This window comes from Chrysoperla carnea, chromosome 4, assembly GCF_905475395.1.
Source record: "Chrysoperla carnea chromosome 4, inChrCarn1.1, whole genome shotgun sequence".
Classification (NCBI taxonomy): Eukaryota; Metazoa; Arthropoda; class Insecta; order Neuroptera; family Chrysopidae; genus Chrysoperla; species Chrysoperla carnea.
Window position 1 is genome coordinate 38,720,784 of NC_058340.1, and position 21,760 is coordinate 38,742,543.

A 21,760-nucleotide genomic window follows, 5' to 3' on the forward strand; every position below is an offset into this window, starting at 1 on the left:
ATTTCGTTATATAATATTTGTTAAAATAATTCAAAATATTTTGGTACCAAAAATTCCAGGAATTATTAATAGATTTAGAAGAATTCGTTAATATTCGAAATTTTGTTGGTAAAATAACTGAATTATTTATGAAAATTAATATGAAAAAACACCTATGGATAATATTTAAACCTTGTGTTGCGTAATATATCAGGGATAAAATGTAAATTACTGTCGTCCATGGATACGAGTCGCGCTCAGAAACAAATTTTATCAAAATTTCCACTTTAAATTTGAATTAAATTGTGGATAGGTCTAAAATGCCTCTCAGCCTCTCTAAATAGTTGAGGAGCTGATAAATAAAATTATCAGCGGAAAAGATGGTAAAAACACATATATGGTATCATAATGGGAACTATGGCCTAAGTGTGTCGCTCGTGGACAAACAATATAACATAACATAATCTAACCCAGCGGCAATAGAGAGAGGATATCTAGCGAGTGTCTCTTTTTAGATGATATCAATGATTGTGGACTTCCTATAACAGATAATGCAAATTTTTAAAATTGATTTTATTCTTTGCGCTTTTCTCAAGATAGTAAACATAAAACCAAATTTCTCTTGTTTTTCACATACTAAACCACAACAGAAAAAGTGTTTTTTTTTTTTTTTGCTATTTTGAAAGCGATTGCCACTTTAAAAGTAAAATATGAACGCTCGGTTGTTTGTTTCGAAAAAATAGATAGGAAATATGAAAATAAGTATTTATCAATTGTTCACTTCCGACCAAAATGTTGATGCAGCTTGAACCGATGACTGCCTGCCTCTCTGTGGCGTCGGAAAGAATTGATAGTTAATGGAAGGTTTGGGAAGAAACACTATTACAATATAACTTTATTCATTATTTTCGGGCAAACATAGGGCAACCAAAAATTTAAAAAAAATTGCTCGCTTTATATTTCGAAAATTGTATTCTTTTTTAAAATTAAGTTAATGATTTTTTAATTTAATGAGATAACGACATGCCTTAAATTTTACCTCGTCATCTTATTTTGGCGTATTACAGAATTAAAATACCAAAGTTCAAATATTTATAACAAGCTATTTCTAACAAAAGACCGATAATGTTTGTCACTATAATTCATTTCAAATATCTCACATATCTGAAATTATACCCAGTTGGGTAATAAGCTATCCTTTGGTATAGAGAATAGAATCGCTGTTATGTTTCAGAAAAATATAGTGGCATGCTTGTGTTGTTTTGTATTCGAGTACAAAAGTATGAATTCAAGAGTAGTAAAAAGGAAACTATAGTAGTGTTGGTTTGGAGGGCACTGATTCTGGAGTTGGTTAATTACATTTGAAATCATCAAAATTTATTTCTTTTTAATAAGGATAATTTTATACTTTTGAATAATTTAACTGGGCACCTGTGATCAATCAGAGAATATTTTTAATTTTTTTCCTGAAGTTTGATATCAGAGTATTTACGATTTTACTGAGCTGCAAAAATTCGCCCTGTTGAATAAACTTGTTAATCCCTGACGTTTGTTACCTGTCTAAGTCAACTAAAAGTATTCTGTAGCTACTCAATCTTTAACAACTTGGTTGCCTGTGAAAAAACACGTGCACATTTTTGGTTGCATAAATAATATTTCAGTAAATCTAATGGACAATATATCAGCAAAGACTCGGGAAGTATTTTCTGAGAGCCTGTCCAATAAATATAGAGTAGGTGCCGGCTACCGGTTTCAAATTATATGGTATTTTGCAAGGCTTCGGTTGGCGGATATTTGATATTTTTATCGGTTTGCGTTTTAAGAGTTTAAATAAAAATAACATCAATTATGATTTCATGTTTCATATTGAAATATTTGTTATTATTTTTGGAATGTACCGGAACGATTGTAAATCAAAACTTCTTTTGTAATATGTAGCTATAAAAATGATATTTTGGCAAAAATCATTTCGTGACGATTAAAGACTAAAACATTTGATATTAAAGTATCAGACGCCCTAAAACTTAAATGAATCAAAATCGTAAATCCGAGCTATACAGTCCAACACTATAGTACATACGTACCATCAATAAAACATAGCCTCTACTACAAACTACCTACCTTTAGGGAAAAAATATTATTAAAAAAAAAACAAAAAGAATACAAACTCTTCAAGTTATTCAAAGAAGAAATAAAACCAGATTACATATTTGGTGATATGTATTTATTTTATATCAACAACTTACCATAAGAGTTTATTAATACTTTTGTGTATGCTTAGCAATGCTCTTATGCTTCTTGCTTCTTGCTTACTTTCTGACAACAACTTTGACATCTATACACATTCACTCACTTCTACGCAATAGTATTTCGTTTATTCCACACAAAAAATATGTTTTATTATTTGAAATTCTAAAGTTTATTTTATAGCGAGTCTATTACTTATTTTATAGGTAATCGCTTTTTGGTGAATATTTTGTTAACATAATATAACAGTGAAACGCCGAGTCACTCGAGGAATAAAAATATAATTTGTGTTGCCTTCCATTGTTAATATTGCATTGCAACGCTTTCTAAGTTCCAAAAATAATTTTTGCGAAGCAATGGAAGTTATCTAATATGTTTTGAATTTTCTTTCGTACCAGTTAAAACGAAAGTTCATATAATTGTCTTTTTTAACCTTTTTAAGATAATGACTGAATTACGATTCGCTTTTTAACGTGTTTCCGATATTCCCTCGAATATTGACAAATATCAAAAAACGTCTTGGTCTAGGATTTATTAAATTTTACCCATCTCCTTATTTACAATGATATTAACCCGTCTCCTTGTATAAATACGCCACTCAAACATGGGGAATTAACTAAAGCAACATTCGCAGTTTATTGCTAATTTTATTTGAATTTTTGCGACGTCATTTATGTTTCTTGGAAGCGAAAAATTGTTGCTAAATGATGAAAATTTGCGTGGAAATGAAGTTCATACAACATCGATACTTTATGTTAGATTAGGTTATATTGACTGCCCACAAGTGGCACACTGATAGGCCATAAAGCCCATTATGATATTATTATGTGTTTTATCACTTTTCCTCTGATAATTTTATTTATCAGCCCCTCAATTATTTTCAGAGGCTGATTACACCTCCTTCATGCATATACCATGCACTACACCAACCCGTCACAAATTTTAACTTAATTATTGTAACGGCGGGAATCGAACCCACTACCCTAGGCATACTTTTGGAATGTATCAAATATTGGCCATTGCTTGAAGTCTAGACTGATATGGTTAAATCTGGATCGTATAAACTATGATTTACATCCACATCAACACAGATTTAAACGTAGTCATTTATCGAATGAACAATAATGATAATTGTGAACTTTTATAAATATAAACTTCAGAATAAAATAAATATATTTTTTTTAAAAACATCCATCTTTCCTTCTCTCACATTTATGTATTATGTACATATTTGAAGTTGTTGTGTGTATAGTATTTAGTATTTTGGATGCATGTAATTGTCTATGTCTGTATGTATGTATTGTGTGTAGTAACCAAGTGGAAGAGATGTGAGTGACTGCCACAATGCAGTGGTAAATTGATTGTTTATTGAGAAAATAATAATGAAGAGATGTGGATTTTTGTACGTGATTTTGATATATAAAATCAATGTTTCAATATTATGTGTGTAATGCTAATGTATTAAATAGTTTTATAGTCCCCAGTACATCTAATAATTTTGGAAATTTGTTCCTTATTGCACGTTATCGTTCTGATTTGCTTGCTGGTTGTGATAAAACCACAAAAAAGTGTAACAAAAAGAAACAACACCAAAAACCGACATGTAGCTAACCTATGATACTAAAATATCGATTCAGCTTGTCATGAAATTTGAGCATATGCAAAAATGTTTTACAATCTGTCCATTTGTATTCTATTTTTTATTCAAATTTTATGTTTTTTCATTTAAAAAAATGAGCTGTGAGTTATCAGAAGTGGTAGATAATTGAGATAATTTAAAGTAAATACAAGGAAATTTTATGTTATGTCATAATAAATATCCTGATCACCATTGTAGATAATGTACACACATATTGGGTTGACTACTAAACCAGAAGTATGTCCTCTTTAAACTAATATTTCAATCAATTCATACAGTAAAGTAGCTATAATATTCGAAGTAAAGTAGCTATAATATTCGAGATTTGTCGGACAAAATGATTGACGAACTATGCATATATTTATTAAATATTTCCGCAAGAACCCAGTCACCCTGTTTAATTGTGGTGTTGCGAACGGTAGACTCAACTAATACTGCGTTACATTCATATGTCGGACAAACATTATCTTAATAATTAGACCACATAATCTTTCAATTACAACAAGCAAGACTAAGGAGTAAAGGACATGTTTAGAGACGTTAAGCTCGAAAACGCAGCATTTTTGAGAATGGTTGCAATATAAAGTATGGTAAACTCATCAAAACGAAGGAATGGGTGTTAATAACTGAAGCATTACTTGGTGTACTGGGGACTATAGTTTTTATTATTTATACAATAGATTATCATTATGTGCATTGTTTGTATTTGTATGTGTATTAAATAGTGTATTTATAACAACTTGTTACTCAGCTTTAGATTTATTGTAAGCGTTATAAAAAATTAAGGCAAATTATCATTTTACTAGGCACGAATTAGTTAAATCGCCACATGGTAAACATAATTATATTGATCTTCAATCTTTTATTGCCTGATTTTGAAAATAATAAAATTTTAAAAAATTGTTGCTACTGGATTAACTCTTAGTTACTGAACTGGATACGGAACAAATATAAGTTTTGAAGTAAACAATTTCACTCAGGTAACGCTAAGCATTGTGCGATTAAAACTATCACCATCCCATTGAACAAGCGATTATTTACCTAAATTTACCTTATGCCTACCTAGAATGCAGATTAATATTTGTGTTATTTTTGATAAATTTAATCAGAGTAGAATTTATTTTCTTTACATATTTCCAGTATTACAATTTTTTTTTTAATGACGAGACTATAAATTTTATAGATAGGTATTTCTTCTGCAGGCAGCAATATTTTCCACAAGTGTTAGAAACTTTAAGCAACAGAAAAATTTTAGTAAATTTATAGACTAAAGATCAATCAATTTGAAAATCTATCTCGATACCTTAAGCTTCCAACCTTGCAACGTGTACAAGCTTTGTTTTAAAATTAAAAATTAATCTAAATACATACCTGTAAATGAACTTGATAATAGATAAATAGTGTTATATGACACTTTTAAACGTATTCTATTCCTGAAATACCGAACAAGGTAATATCTCACTCTTGTTATTATATGTTTAGATTCTATTCTCTATGTGATAATATTTAATTTTTTACATATATGTATATGCATTTAGTACGGAATATAGTGGCGCATGATAAAAATTTCAAGCTACAAGTTTCGAAGTTTTTGATAAATATGGTGGAAACGCAAATAAATAAATGTATTACAGTCACAATTGATATACAACATGACTTCATTGCTCTTCCACCTTTTATTGAAATACGAATTATCTATCAAAAGAGGCAATGTCAACAGAGGAATTTTAGTGCTTTGTAATTTTTATTTTCGACTTTTATCTTGTTGATTTTTTAAGTGGTTGCTGATGTAATTTGCGTTATTGAGTAAATAAACAAAACTAGTACGTTAAGTTACGCTCAAAGTAATGTTTTTAAGGTTCAAAATAGTATTTTGATGTTTTTTTGTTTCATTGAAAGGGTATTTTAGTATAACCAAAGTATGTATGCACATACGTTGGTTGTTACAGTTAGCTAAATTCAGGGCCGGATTTAAATTTCTGCCGCCCTGGGGCACTGAAGAAAATGCCGCCCTATGACTGAAATTTTATTTTAATAGTTTTGATATCTTATTTTTTAAGAATTAGAATAACTAATTAATTGCAGAAAAAAGAACCGCTTCATAACGAGCTGACTATTTGGTTGCAGATAAAGATTTTAACGCAATTCTTTTTTCAGTATGAAACTGTAAGACTTCCCAGCGATGTGTCGATGCAGTAAAAAAGTTGTATAAAGTTTGTACTGTATGAAAGAATGAAGCAGCTTCTACTGCGTGAACTCCAACTAAATTCATAGAATGAGCAGCACAAGGAGCATGTTCTGCAAGATATAATTTCATGAATTCTTGCCTGTAAGCCCGAATAAATCCCTGATACCTTATTCGCGTTATCATATGACTGACTTTGACAATCTGAGAGATCAAGATCAAAAAACTCAAGAACAGATAATACAGCAACTAGCAAATCTTCAGCTTTATGTCCAGAGTTCTCAATAAACATGAGAAAAAAAATTTTTTTTAATTCTTCAAAAAAAAAACTATATTTATCAATTCCAGAAAAAAAAAATCAAATTTTATTTTTTCAAACCTTTATGGAAATAAATTAATTTTATTTTAATAGTTTTCACTTAAATTTAATATATTATAATATACAAAATTTTAATTTGATACATAATGCAATTATATTTCTTGAAAGATCAAATGTTTATTTAAAAGAATTAGTTATTTATATATTGTATAGAAAATGTTTTCTCACTTTCCAAATTTTGCCGCCCTGGGCGCTAGCCCCGACTGCCCCTAGTGTAAATCCAGCACTGGCTAAATTGGTCCCCCGTAGCCGATAGATCCGTGTATGTGATTATATAGGCGCATTCGATCGAAACCTTAGCATTTATAATCAGTTTTTATTTTTCTTCACACTATAACACTTAGACACCTAGAACGAGTTCTCTATTGAAAATGCTCAATATACTGGATGTATATATCTATCTAGAGCTAGAGGTCCCTAAACTTTTTTATCTCATGGACCACTTGCCATGTTTTTCGGCTTGTGTAGACTCTAGACCCTCTGATTAGTAAATTTTGAATGATTTTTCAACTCACAGGACAGCAATTATTTTTTTCGCCTACGCCTTGTAGGTCACCGTGAACCCCTGGCGGTCCGTATGGACTACTTCGGGAATCACTCATCTAGACTTTCTTTCTTCTGAGTACTTTGAAACTTTTTTTACCTTTCTTTCTCTGGCTATAACAAATCTACCTAGTATATCTGGTATAAAAATCTACCTAGAGACTTTTATATCTTATATATTAAAATTGGAAATGGCTCCACCGATTTTCATAATAATGAGTATGCAGGGGTTTTCTGTGGCGAAAAGTCGATCTAGCTGGGTTTTTTTTTAAAAAACGTCGTTTTATCCGTCTTTTCATGAAAAACTAAAACATACACTGCAAAATATGACTCTTCCTGGCATCTATTGGTGTATATTGTAGCTTACGAAATAAAGTAACTTACCGGGACATTCAAATTGTTATTTGTGTGGAGTTTTAAACGGTTCTTATATAAGTTATAAAATTTGTGTCTTTTTAACTAAGAAAACACCGAGTAAAGCTCGGTCATCCAGGTACTGCTAGATTTATCTTAGCTAGAGAAACTCGCTAGAAAAACTTTAGCTGAAACCAATCTATATTTTGTTGATGACATGAAAATTCGCTGAAATAAATTTTCTTTCACTTGCTAATACACACTATTCTAAAAACATTAGTATTTCATAGTATACATACCTACTATAATCTACTATTCCCTACGTATATCCCCACACCATCACAATATAGTATCTCTTATTAAACAACTTAAATAGAGTGTATTCTATACGGGCGGACGATCCCACTATATACCACATAACAACACACATAAGTATTGTTCTCATCTCTGTTTCTCATTCTTCATTTACTTCATTACTATACTTTTATACTTACTATTATTAAAAGGAATGCTTGTTGTTTATAATTTGATATTTATTTGAAAATATTAATTTTAAGCTAAATTACCTCATGTAAATATTTATTTTAAATAATAATCCTATTGAATTTGGTAGAAAAAGGTTGTCTTCAAATATTATTATTAAATCATGGAAAATTTTATTTTAATTATGTTTTCATATGATCTTTAGGGAAATGAAATTTTCGTTGCCAGGGGATTTAAACTGTCACTTATTTGGATTACCGGTACAAATGTCCTTAGTACTAGATGGTGGTATTGTTTTTGTTCGAATTGGGTTCAAGTAAACCTAAAATTGGAAGAAAATATTTTTTTGATTTTCTTTTTTTCTTCGTAAAGAGGAAATTTGTTGGTTTTTAATTGAAAATCAGTTACCAAGGTAATTTTGAACAAAAAATTACGGAATTTCATTTGATCGAATTGTCACTTTATTTCAAGATATTCCCCAAGTTCAAATTAGCTTTAAAAAAATTTAAAAACAAGTTTTCGTGAGAGTTTGCTGGTAACAATTGTTTTTTCGATTTTCATAAGATACCCATTACAAAAATGTAAAGTAGTGAAATTTACAAAATTTAAAAAACCCCGACAATTTTTCGGCTACGGAACTCTAAACTCGCATTTTAAACATATCTAAGAACACTCTCCTTTTAATTGCCTTTTTCCTTAAAGCCTTTTCCAAACTGATCCCATTTGAAAGATCATCGCCAGTTTTTAGTTTTTTATGGTACAAAACCCTAAATATTGCACTTGAAACATACCTTAGAACACTCTCCATTAAATTATCTTCACAGATAAACACTTTAAACTTATAACACTCTTTCTTAAATCAATATCAAAGTGATGGTCAAGGACATCCGATGAGATGAAAACGATATTTAGACAGCTATGATTTTTTGGGACAAATTTTTGGAAATATTTTAATTGAAATTGAAATATTTGAGTTGACCTTATTCTTTTGAAATATTGTTTTGATTTACCTAATTATTTTACCATTTCACTTTTCGAAATGAATTGAGCCAGCTTTATTTGACCATTCATTTCCATAGTAATTATTTATATGTTTAATTATATGTCATGCCTTTTCCAAACTAAATCGATTTTGAAGATTATCGCCAATGTTTTAGTTTTTCGGGTACGGAATCCTAATTTCGCACTTGAAACATAGCTAAGAACACTCTCCGTTAAATTACCCTTAAAAAAAAAAAATTAAAATCGGTTCATTCTTTTAGGCACTACGATGCCATTGACAGACACACACACATAGCGGTCAAACTTATAACACTCTTTTTTTTTTAGTTCGAGGGTTAAAAAAAGGATTTATTTTCAGTATATTTCAAGATATAAAATAAGACTGAAACATTTCTTGAAATAATTTAATTTTGTTTTTTATAAAAATAACATTAATATACATATAACTTTTTTATTTATTAAACGTATTTTTGTTACAAATTCATATCTCTTGAGATTTCTAGTTTTATTTGTATAAATTTTTATTCTAACAAAAAATTTTATAAATAATTATTATTCTGATAAACATTATTCTAAGGAAAAGTTTTTTTTTCAACATAAAATGATTGTAGATACAAATTGCATAAATCGCATAAAAAACTTATATGTATACCTTTATAGTTTTTCACATTATATTTATTTCTCATTAAAGTTGAATAAATATAGAACAAGAGAATATGACATAGACATTCGTTTAACATGTAACTCGAATAAATAATGTATATATTAAAATAACTTATATTGCAAATAATATAAATGTTCCAGTTAAAGTGTAAAATTCTGTTAAAGTATCTGCACAGTTGTTTTAGAATAGGGATCTGTAAATCGAGTATCCACATATTTTCGATTCGGTTTTTAAAAATTTATCTTTATTCGCTCAAGGGGTCTTTTCAATATTAATTATGCATAAAGAGTTGAACAAAATTTATGAATTAATTTTTTTTTTTAACTAAAAACAGTAAAAACACATGCTTACAACACCTTGACGGTAAAAGCTCTAAAACATAGAGTGCGAATTAGTTAGCATCGCTTTCATTGGTCAGAAACAAAAATCGTCTAGTAGTCGCAACATGTCAAAATTAGTCATAATTAAAAAAAGGAAAACAATTACACATGTTTTTGTAAGACGGTGTTTTTGGTGAAAAATCGTTATAAAAATGACAAAAAAAATATATTTGGAAGGTTTTGGACATTTGAGGACTGGTTTTAGCTATTTTAAACTAGTTGAATAAATATTTAAGTAATTATTTTTCCAAATTTTATTTATATTATGAATATACTTATCTCATTAGTCAGCGATTCTTAGATCATATAATAAACCAAATAATTCCTGAGAAGCTTGTTACTTTAAGTTTTTAGATGCGTATTACGCGCGTTAAATAACACGCAAAAGATTGGTATGTTTTGTGCTTATAAACTTTATTACTTTAAAAATAATACGAATTTTGCTTACAGAACATTAAGTAATACAAAAATGTTAAAAAAATTAAAAAAAAAAATTTTTTTAATTTGGAAAGACCCCTTTAGTTTATGATAAAAGTGTTGTAGAGAAGAACTTATGTCAAAACAAGTGAAATTTCCATTTTTTGAAGTGTGGGGTAACCTACAGCCCCGTATAGACTTCGTGGCACTATCTGAACTTATTATATCCCAAATAGAACGGACTATAGAAATCGAGTTCCTTAAAATGTCGAAAAAAGTAGGTTTTCTACTATTAACCTTTTCAAGTTGATCAGATTGAAAATAGTTAAGAACACGCTGCCTCAGACAGAAGCACATTATAGGTACACATTAAAAAACTAGGAAACTCCTCTTTTATTATATCGGGGGTTAATCAGCTAGGAAAAATTATATGAATTGTAAAATAAATTTGTCACCGGTAAAGAATGGCTGAATTGTAAAAATAATAGTCTGATTACAGAATAAATAGTGGATGTAAAACGAGTTTTAAGTTAAAACGACACACTTAGATAATCGAATTATAGCAGTACTTAGAAATTACCCCGAAAGTAAATTTTTCTATAACGAATAATCCAAATAAAAAGAAAACAAAAGGTTACGATCATCATAAAAAAACCCGAATAAAATTAAATCGAGCATAGAAACACGATATATCGATTATACGGTATCTGAAATGTTCATAAATAAAGCTATACACTACCATCATGTACAATCTATAGCAAACAAATATTTTATACATACATGGAGCTAGAATTACCATTGTATACCTCCAACCACTATCTCAAGAGAGAGTGTAGTTCAAGAGATAGCCCACACACACGAGCTCTCTAGCCGCTACTGTTTGTCGTTGAGCTCGAAGCGAGTGACTATACCACTGTTAGAGTTTCTAAGTATAGTAATTCTTATATTATTTATAGTAATAGTTACTATGTTGAATAAAAGCGAGGGTAAGCAGAAAAAGAAGGGAGGAATATCCAATCAGAAGTGAGTGTGTTATATAGTAGAAGAGGTTGTAGTACCTAGAATCAAAATTTTTATTAATGTATAGCTTTGTAAAGTTTTCTCGGTTTAAGGAACTTCTAGACATACTAGAAAGATGAGGTTGCGGCATTTGAGATGGAATTGCTTGAAATCGCGAAAATTCAATTTGTTCATTAAAACCGCCCGGAAAATCGGAAACACCCCCAAAGGTTATGTTGTTCTATTTTATTTATGCTAGAAAGATGGAATTTTCACCAATCGAAATAAAGTCAAATTTTCAGAATACTTTTAAAAATCTTATTATCCGCAACCTCTCGGAAAGTTATCGGAAAACATCCCAAAATTGAGTTTTTCAATTCAATACTTGCTAGAACGTATTAACCGTGGTATGTTTATGTAACTATGGCGAAATTGGCATGGCATATTATGACTATATCGTTGTTTACTTAGGGTGGATAACACCCTAAAGCACCTAGAATCACACCCACTAATTGTACTTGACGATGCTCTCTTCGAAATGTAATCGTTAACCTAGGAATGATGAGAATGTATGTGATTGAAACATTGAAACCCCTGCACTTATCTCAAGCATACATTACATTTTAGCATTCAGCAAGAGCCTCAAATGATGTTTTAATTAGTGGGGGTTTATGAGACTTGATTTTCCCCAACTAATTTTTCGCTTTCCTTCTTGCTACATAATTAAATGATTATAACCACATTGTCAATCAGTCTTCACCCTACAAACATGGTTAATAAAATACCTTCATTACAATACAAATACTTTCCAGGAAATAACAATTTCTTCCGTGAAACTACGGAATATTTATAGTTGTATATTTAACTGGCGGTAGGTACTATATCTTACCCTACTACGATCTACCTAGGTTAGTGTAAAACTGTTGTGAATAGTCGGTCACATGACTATATTCCACTAGTAATACTCACTCTCTTATTCAATGTCAAGGTCATTGTTCAATATAACGAACGTCGTCCTTCCTCCATGAAAAGCTTCGTATGGTTTGATCGTCGATGATCGACTGTTTTAAATGAGAAAGAAATTTATTTATGATTTTCGTTCCTGGTAAAGTGAGACCAGCTTTCAACTAGCTAGCTGGGTTACCAGTAGAACGATTAATTTTGGCCTAACTTGAATCATATAGGGTTTCCTCTTCGAAGGTGTCTGAAAAGAAAACCAGTGTTGATTTAAATGAGAGAAAAATCGCGAGGAATCTGCATGGATAATATAATCAAATCATCCATTTTAATCTTACTTGGTCCACTATCATACTTTGAATGGTAAAATTTCTGGAAAATTCGTGGAAAATTTGCCTGTTTATCAATCTAGGTTTTACCATTGAATTCATACAGTGAAGATGGTAAAGCCGAGAAAATCGTAACTAAATGAAAAATGAATTTCCCCCTCACTTCTAAAAGCAGAAACGAAGCATCTTAGTGGCATCCTAGCCACGTGACGGGCTATTAATAATATTATTATTTTTAGAAAGACAAGGAATGAAAATTGGAGATAAATGTTCTCGAGTATTATTACAAACGGTTTAATTTTTTTTTTAAATTGGTTAGAAATTTTATATAACTCCTTCTTTGATACTTTTGAGTATAAAAACGAAACGAAAGTTTATTTTAATTTTAAAACTTTCAAAATTCAAACGTTTTATTTTATCGGGAAATTCCTTAGAAAGTAAGCTGTTTTTATTAAGGCATAATCTTGAGGAATATATACTTTCAAATAAGTTAAAACAAACCTAAATATTTTATGTTATTATCATACATTATGTGTAACCATATTATAGACGCCTCGACGCCATCACATTCACTCAGAGTAAACTGAAAAATACTCGTTGTTGAGCTTTAAATATTTATTGTTTTCTTTATTTAATGATATCTGTTGTCCTTATTTAGCTTGATTTTGTTCGATGTATGTACAATTACACTGACCTACACCCAGAAATTGTTGTACGATGTAATATTATTATGGATCGATAATTTCTTGTTCAGAGCGTTCGTATTACACCTTACATACATATTATATATTAATTGGCGTTTTATTACGGAAGTAGGTACTCTAAATGCATATTTTGTTATCATTAATATTACTCATTATTTTCACTTATAAGAAAAATTTTACAGAATTGGTAGATTCCTTAACATACTGCCAAGAAAGAGTTTGACAAAAATATCTTCAGAACTTGCGTGTTTTATAATGATATTCTATACCTCGCTTAATAGACTTTTTCATCGATTTGGTTTTGTTTCGGACAGTTGTCAAAAAACTATTAAACCTAAGAAAGTTAATAATTCGAAATTCATGGCAACCTGAATGGATTGAAAAAGTTTTAGTTTCCTAGGTAATCTAGATGTCGGTTTTTGATGTCTGCTGCATATTTATTTGGTTTTAGCTCTCAACCAGCAAACAAATAGTATGCGATAAAAAGAACATAGTTCCAAAAACTATTTCTGAAGAATATTTAGTCGAATTCAGGAGTGAATTGTACAATCGACAACGTTGCTAGAATTACTACACTGATACAACTACTATATATTTATTAATTGATTATTAGCAAATCACCTTTGTTGGGATTAGAATTCCAAATCTCTTTCTTTCAGGCATCGTGCAATAGCTCTTACACTTTGCCGTCTAAAATATGTTTGTCAATGAATAAAATTCTTTCTACTGACCAGATACTTCTGTTGACTATAACAGGAAATTTGCAAATAAACTGCATGAAATATATATTGAAAACTTTGTCGTAATTTTGAACGTATTTCAAATTGAACAACCTAATTTTAACCATATTTTGTTCAATATATTCACTGAAAAAAATTGACCTAGATCGCAAACATTGCTGCAACACTAATAATATTAACACTTTCTGGTTCAAGAAGTTGTTTATTTTTTTTTGAAATATATTTACAGATTTTAATTTCGGAATTTTAATTATATCCATGATTTTTTTTTTCACTTTATTTTTAGTTTTAATTTGTGTTAAGTAATCATCGTTTTGTTTAAATAAAGTGTTAAAACATAGAAATAAAACAAATAATGCCTTTTTTAAATTTAAATTTTAATTATACATTATACAAATACACCCGTTACTTTTATTTACTAAATATTGTGTGCGATGGTTGGTGTTTTGTTGATATTATAGGAAGTTTAATTTAATTATATGCTGACTAACTTTAATTATAATAATAATATTTTCAAAAACATTGTGTGTCTTTTAATTAATTATAATAATTATATTAATAATTAATTATAATAAGCTTTAAGTTTTATTTAACAACTTACATGATATTATTAATGAATGAAAAATATATTTATTTATTATAAAATAAATCAATGTAGAATGGAAAAAATTCTATATAATTGATGCAGGAATCGAATCACAGACCTTCAATCAATTTTATTGTTCTGATTTATAAAATATTCTGATAACTTTAATGAAATAACATCGTTAACAAGATAAAAAACTATCGAAGTTGGATGATAGATTATCATCACATAATTGAGCTTTGAGCATTACCTACTTGCTTTACCTTGTTTATTAGAGCCCTTAAAAATATGTCTAATGAAAATTAATAAAAATTAAATCTAGTTTTTTGGGTTGAAGGATAATTGGCAGGTTAAGTTTCGCTTCGGTTGGTATTAATTCATATTACTTATATATCACGTTCTATTTTTTTTTTATCTTTCACTATACGCCATTTATATAAATTATATTCCAATATTTAATAGCTTTTAATATTAAACATACGCGATATTACCGGTAAAATATCGATAGAAACTTTGACTATTAAAAACTTTTAAAACATAAAATGAAAAAAAATATATATACTTCTTTTTACAAAACAACAATTAATTTTAACTAATTCTTTCTTTTCTTCTTCCAGGAATTCAAATATTCAACGGAAAATTATTATGTAAGTATAAAATTAACTATGTGTTTTTCAAACAAACTTTATATAAATACAACTTTTAATAAAAAGTTTTACTTTAACGTAAAGTTTTACATAAAAAAATACATTAAAACAAGTGAAGATTTATGAAAAAAGTGGCATACTTTTTATTCAAGTTATTGTCTTTTGTGTGAAAAGTTTTCTTATGTGTTAATTTATCAAGAAATTGCGTTCATTTGAAAAATAATTAAACGGAGCTGTACTAAATTTCTCCACAACTTCTTGTAAAATTTATGGAAAACTTCAAGATCAATTTTGCGATCAAATTCGAAATCAGAGCGTCAAGAAGTACAGAAAAAACTTCTTATGTATTAAATTTACTTTCGGTCTCTGTTATTATTAAAATTTTTTTTGGAAATTACACTGTTAATTGAGTATTTTCCTTCTTAACTACAACATTGAATTATCGAGCAAGCTATTAGTGAGATGCTTTTTATTCCTGGAAGCCTTGACCTAAAAAATTTGAGGGTAATTTGCGTTATTTTAAAAGGCGTAATATTTTAATGGAACGTCTGAAACTATTAACATAATTAATAACATCTTAGCTTTTTTAACATCTCGTAGTAAAATGTTTATAAAGTAAACTCGAATTTATAGTGCTTTTTTTCATGGATAAAAGCAAACGATGGGTGGTGGAAACAGGAAGGTAATAAACGCTCATTTTCCAATATATTAACTCAATAGTAATAGAACTTTATACATGTATATTTTATTCGTCGAATTCCATAAATAAATATGTTTTAATCTATAAATAAACAGTCCGTGAGTATTATTCAAGCAATATGTAATTATCAGCTAGAAGACTTTTATTCCTGGAAAATTATTGTTTACTCGAACTAATTTTATTAACTGTTCAGTTTATTTATAAATTTTATTCAGGAAGCATTGGTAATTTTATTCATGTTAATACAAATCTTTTTTAAACCCTTAACTAAAAAAAAGGGGTGTTATAAATTTGACCGCTATATCTGTGTGTATCTGTCAGTCTGTGGCATCGTAGTGCTTAAACGGTTGAACTGATTTTAATTTTTTTGGGTTCGTTTGAAAGGTAAGAGTATTCTTAGCTATGTTTTAAGTGCAAGGTTAGGGTTCCGTACCAGATAAAACTAAAAATTGGCGACGATTTTCAAAATGCTTTAAGGAAAAAGGTAACTTAATACAGAGTGTTTATATGTTTCAAGTGCAGTTTCGTACCTGAAAAATTTGTCGGGGGTTTTTATAATTTTTTAAATTTCACTTGTTGTCTAATTTAATTGAATCATCAAGACTGAGGCTACACGACCATCGATTTTAACGCCTTTTTCCAACGCTTGTTGATTTCAACATTAAATAACATTATTGTTTAATAGAACTCTAACGTGTGTTGAAATTAACTTGCCTGTGTTGTGTCATATTTATGTAGAAGCCTAAAACTTAAAAACGTAAGTCAAATTTTGTTCTAACAACACGTCGTTCGATGTGTGTGATTTATGACATATTTCACGCCATGAAAACAAAAAACAAACCATGATCTGTCGTTGTTCTGAAATTTTTTCGTGTTTTATATTTTTTTACAGCTCGTGCTTAGTAAAAATATAATAATATTAGTATCCGCAACGTGAAAACTCTTAAAACACAAGGCTTGTAAGATTGTTTTTTAGTAGTGTTTTAAACCATAAAGTATTGCTTTCATATACATTTGAAGTATAATCAAAAGAATAATTTTCTACTTATTTTGTTAAATATTCCCAAATAACTTCTGAAGTTGTTTGCTAAAATATAGAAATATATTCGTATTATTATCGTTTTATCGTTTCCTAGAATTACATACGGTTCGTATACTCCACTCGATTTAATATCAAGAACCAAATACTAAGAAAAGGTACGTTTGTTTTCATCTAAAATAGTTTGTTATTTACGACAAACATTATTATATCTTCATTGTACAGGGTACTAAGAGGCCACTGACAGAAGAGTAATAGCAATTGTAAATCGGTTTCCACCAAAAATTTCCTTGTATATTTTGGATTCGATGAAAAATTAGTTCAATGTTCTTAAATACAAATTTGAATTTTGATTTTTTTCGGGAAATCTCTTTCAAAGACTGGAAGGAACTTTTTAGTGGAAACTCGCTGTAGAATTGCTGGTTTTCTTCTATTTGTAGTTATCTGAAACATCTTGTATATGTGTTATTTTTCATTTTTGCTTGAAATTCTATTTCCTGTGTACAAATTTCTTACTTTTCTTCCTTACATATAAATCTTATCCAAGGATAAAACGATGCTTACACAGTAACAATAAAAATAGGTTTACCAAATATGATCATGTTTTTTAAGAATTTATGGGAATGATTTAAAGAAATTGCCTATAAAGCTACTATTGCATACAAAAAGATTATAATCGGAAATAACGAATATTAATCATTTTTTGGTGGTTTTAGTGTCTGTTTTCAAGGTTGCTCATCAAGCATCCAAAAAATAACAACTGGGAGAGTATTGGTTCAAATCTGAGATGATATTTTTGTGGTTTAGTCCATGTTTGCAAGCTGAAATTATCCCAATTTCGAATTAAATTAAGGATGATTATGTTAAGCATATACTTTACCTATTAGGATACACTTTACCTTTTAATAAATGAGCGCCAGGCAATTTAGGTTTAAACCTTTACATTCTAATAATTACATATTTGCTTGCATTATACTGTATATCAGACGCCTTTTTCATAAACGCAAAAAAATTTAATTAGAATTAACCACAAACTTTATTAGACTTATACACGCTCTAACTCTTTCAGAGCGAATAAAGGCGCTTCGCCTACAACCGTTATACATACTGGGAGAGGCTGTGATCATTCGAATCCAGGTAGCGACAGTCGTCGCTTGAATAAGAACTTAATTGTATTTTTGAATGTCGTTTAAAATAAATAAAGATTAAAAATAATGATGTGGGTGGCTTCTGTTATAAATGGTAGTCTGAAAAACGGAGGTTATATCCCATTATTATTGTTAGAAACAGAGAGGGGTTTTAGCAATAACTAACAATCTAAAGTTAGTTTTATATTTTTAAGATGAAACTTAATCGAGGCTTGAGCAAAAACTGCCAAACCAAAACATTAGATTTTGGTTGAGGCTTGAACAAGACTTTTAGGGGGGTGAACACCAACCTTGGATTTCACTAATGACTACTCCATTTCGAATATATCGTCAAGCTTGGCAATATGAATAGGGAGAATTATTAAAGAACATCAGAATTAGTATCAATTTAGGATACATTATACGAATAATTGGTTACTTATCCTCTCTGAATGGTAAGAATTCTTTAACAAGCTTTCATAAAACTGAATCATGTATAACATTTTAAGTATTCTAATGAACTCATCTATAATGTCTGTTTGTCTGTTGTTAAAGTAGTCGTATTCGCACCATGCATGAGTTTTATTGAAGGCGTTTATCATGGTTACGATACGCTACCATATTAATATAATTGTATTGAGGCATATATAATTGTATGGGTTGCATTTATGGCTTACATTGAAAATTTAATATTATTGTCTAACAAATTCAGATAAATAATTATGATATTTTACATATAAAAAATAATATTATCATTTTCATTAAATCATTCCCATATTTGGTCTCTTATTTTCACAATTTTTAATGCATTCAGTTTAATTAATTGTTATTTTTCAATAATTTTAATTTTACATTAACTATAACATTGACATGTAAAGAATTGCAAATCATAAAGTCATAACAGCCTCGTTTAACGTCAAAACTATTCACTGGAAGCGCTGGCATCGATTTTATTGTCCCTACCATGACTACGCACACAACGAATACACACATCAATATTATTTACATAATACGTTCAGTTCTCTTACGTCTGTGATCATGCGAGTAATTGACAGTCAATTTTTGACTTGGAAATTTCTTTAGCTACGTTAAGCGCTTTTATTATAATCGTTTTTTTAGTGTTATACATACAACGTTGAAAACACCGATCATTGAAGTTAAACAACATTGGACAGAGTCAGTTCTTGGGTGAAAGACCGCTTAGGAACATCGTGTCCTATTTTCTTTTTGTTATTTATAACAGTTTTTTATACTCACTTGATCTTATAATGGGACCCACAAACAGGGTATAATATATGAATAGTCCGTAAAAATTTTCCAACTAGCCGTTCTGAAATGCCTGTTAAATACTTCACTTGCCCCTAAACCTGTGTTATGTAAGTTTTATATGAAAACAATGCTCTGTTTCTAAGGGATACCAGAAATACAATTTTTTAATAAAAAAAAAAAAAAACGAAATATTTTGTATAGTACCTTACATCTATGTACAGATTATTTAGTGCTCAAACATAATTTTGCCTGAGGGATACAGAGCTCGAATGAAACGAGTTTGCATTGTACGAAAACGATCAATGGAAACACTGGTTCTAGTGATAGTCAGTTGTGCAACTCTGTCATGATATAGTTGCTCAGTATATTTTATCATTTGCACCATTAATAGAGTATCAATGCTCATTTAAACTTGTATTAGTCTAAGTGCAAGGGCTTAGTTCGAGTTTAAGTAAAAATATTAAAATCTACTATGCCAAATCCTTGATAAATTACTATACATATATTCCAATAGGGCTTAGGACTGTTTCTAAACTAAACATTTTTTGTGCCATCTATGAACATCATTGTACAGCGTTAATTAAAAATTTCTGTAAAAAGAGTGAATGAGATACAATTTATGACTGTCACACACGGGTTTTCTGACATACTCAATGCATGTGTAAAGACGGGTGGGTGCTAGTTAAGGTAATTTTTTTTATTTTTAAACTGTATATAGAGGGTATTTGATGTTAACATAAACATTTTTTCAAATATTACTTATATTAATAAATAATATCATCTCATTTCTCATCACGTTTTATATTTATGAGTGTTAAACAAACCGTAAGAAAATCAAAAACTGTATCATTTTTCGTCGTAACCTTGAAAATATTTTATTTAAAAAAGTAAATAGACTTAAAATCGAAAGAAATTGGAGCTAATCAAGGGTATACCACTTTGATAGCTCTAAACTTTCGTCATCCTAATAGAAGCCCATATAATATAAAAAATTTATTTCTTTGCTCTAGATCAATATTTTTTAATCAAATTATTTTTCCCAAAACTATTCAGTCCTCAAAATTATTCTCGACAATACTGGAATCAATCTTCAGGCAACTCAATTACGAAAATCTCGGAATCAATATAGACGACACATCACCAACGCATTTAATATTCCCTGATATGAAAGTGCTATTCGCCAACACACCTGAAGCTATTCATAGACTTAAATGATAGACGTAGCGATAGAAAAAAAGAGAGTAAAATGTAAATTTAACTCAGAAAAGACTAGCGTAGTGACAAATGAAAAGAAAACCACGATTTAGATAAGAACAATGAAAATCAACTAAACTGATTAATAGATCTGTCTGGGACAATTCATAATTCAAAAAGAATCTTTGAGGGGAAAAGAAAGATAATATCTACGGACTGCTGGCGAAGATACTGAAGCTTGAGAAAGACTATGAAAGACAATCATCTTCATATAAAAATCAGAAGTACTATTTCACTATTTAACACCTGCATACTACTCGTATTTATGAATGACTGCCAATCATAGACTTTAACTAAGAATAGGCTATGGAAAGGAGCATGCTGAATGATAAGTTTTGAGTTTTGGGTTTGTTTTAGAATATTGTTAATAAGTTAAGTGGATCTGAAAAAAGTCCATTATTATTATTATTACTAACCAATTTTTTTTCACGAGAAACAAATAATAAATTTTCAAAATCAATTATAATTTACTGGGTAAAAAGTGTACCTACTCTAAATTCACTGCATCATAATTGGTAATGAGATTGAAACAAAATTACGAAATTCGTTGAAATACGAAGAGGTTTTTAGAAAACAAAACTTGACATGGTAACAATATAATACGAGTATTGTGTTGTTGAACACCATGCAGTAAATGCTATTAAGTATGTCAGGTAGCAGCAGGAGAGGAGTATGATGAATTCTAGTGAATGAAAGGGAGGTTGTGCTCATATGAAATCGTGTGGGTGTAAAATTCTATTTTCTATCCTTGTCCAACAATACCCAGTGATAAAATGGCTTCAGTGTAGTAGGTATATAGAATGAAATTATATCGATCGATAATGTTGTATAATTTATACAGGGTGATCCAAGTGAAAACTGACAGACTTCATGATCTCATCAAGTAATGTTAACAGAAAGATAATTTCTCAATACATTTATAGCCATTATAGCCTGAACACAACGCCCCAAACAAAGATCATTGCATAACGTTATTAAATTTGCAATTAAGTTGGTGGTTGTTGGTTTTCGTAATCTATCACCATAAGCCCCATGGTGAAGGAAAAAAAATTATTTCAAATTTTTGATTTTTCGAAGAAGATGTTTAATCCTTCTAACAACTGTATCTAGAAAAAGACGTTACCTCGTATATTAAGA

General features: G+C 29.4%; 1 protein-coding gene across 2 annotated transcripts in view; it reads left to right on the forward strand.

Annotated features, from left to right (window-relative positions):
* LOC123297717 (ataxin-1) overlaps window positions 1–21,760 on the forward strand; it is a 176,083-nt gene that overhangs the window by 74,598 nt on the left and 79,725 nt on the right. For both annotated transcript variants that reach the window (XM_044879472.1, XM_044879473.1), the window contains exon 2: window positions 15,205–15,234. The gene's annotated coding sequence lies outside the window, so the exon portion shown is untranslated. The remainder of the gene's footprint in view (window positions 1–15,204; window positions 15,235–21,760) is intronic.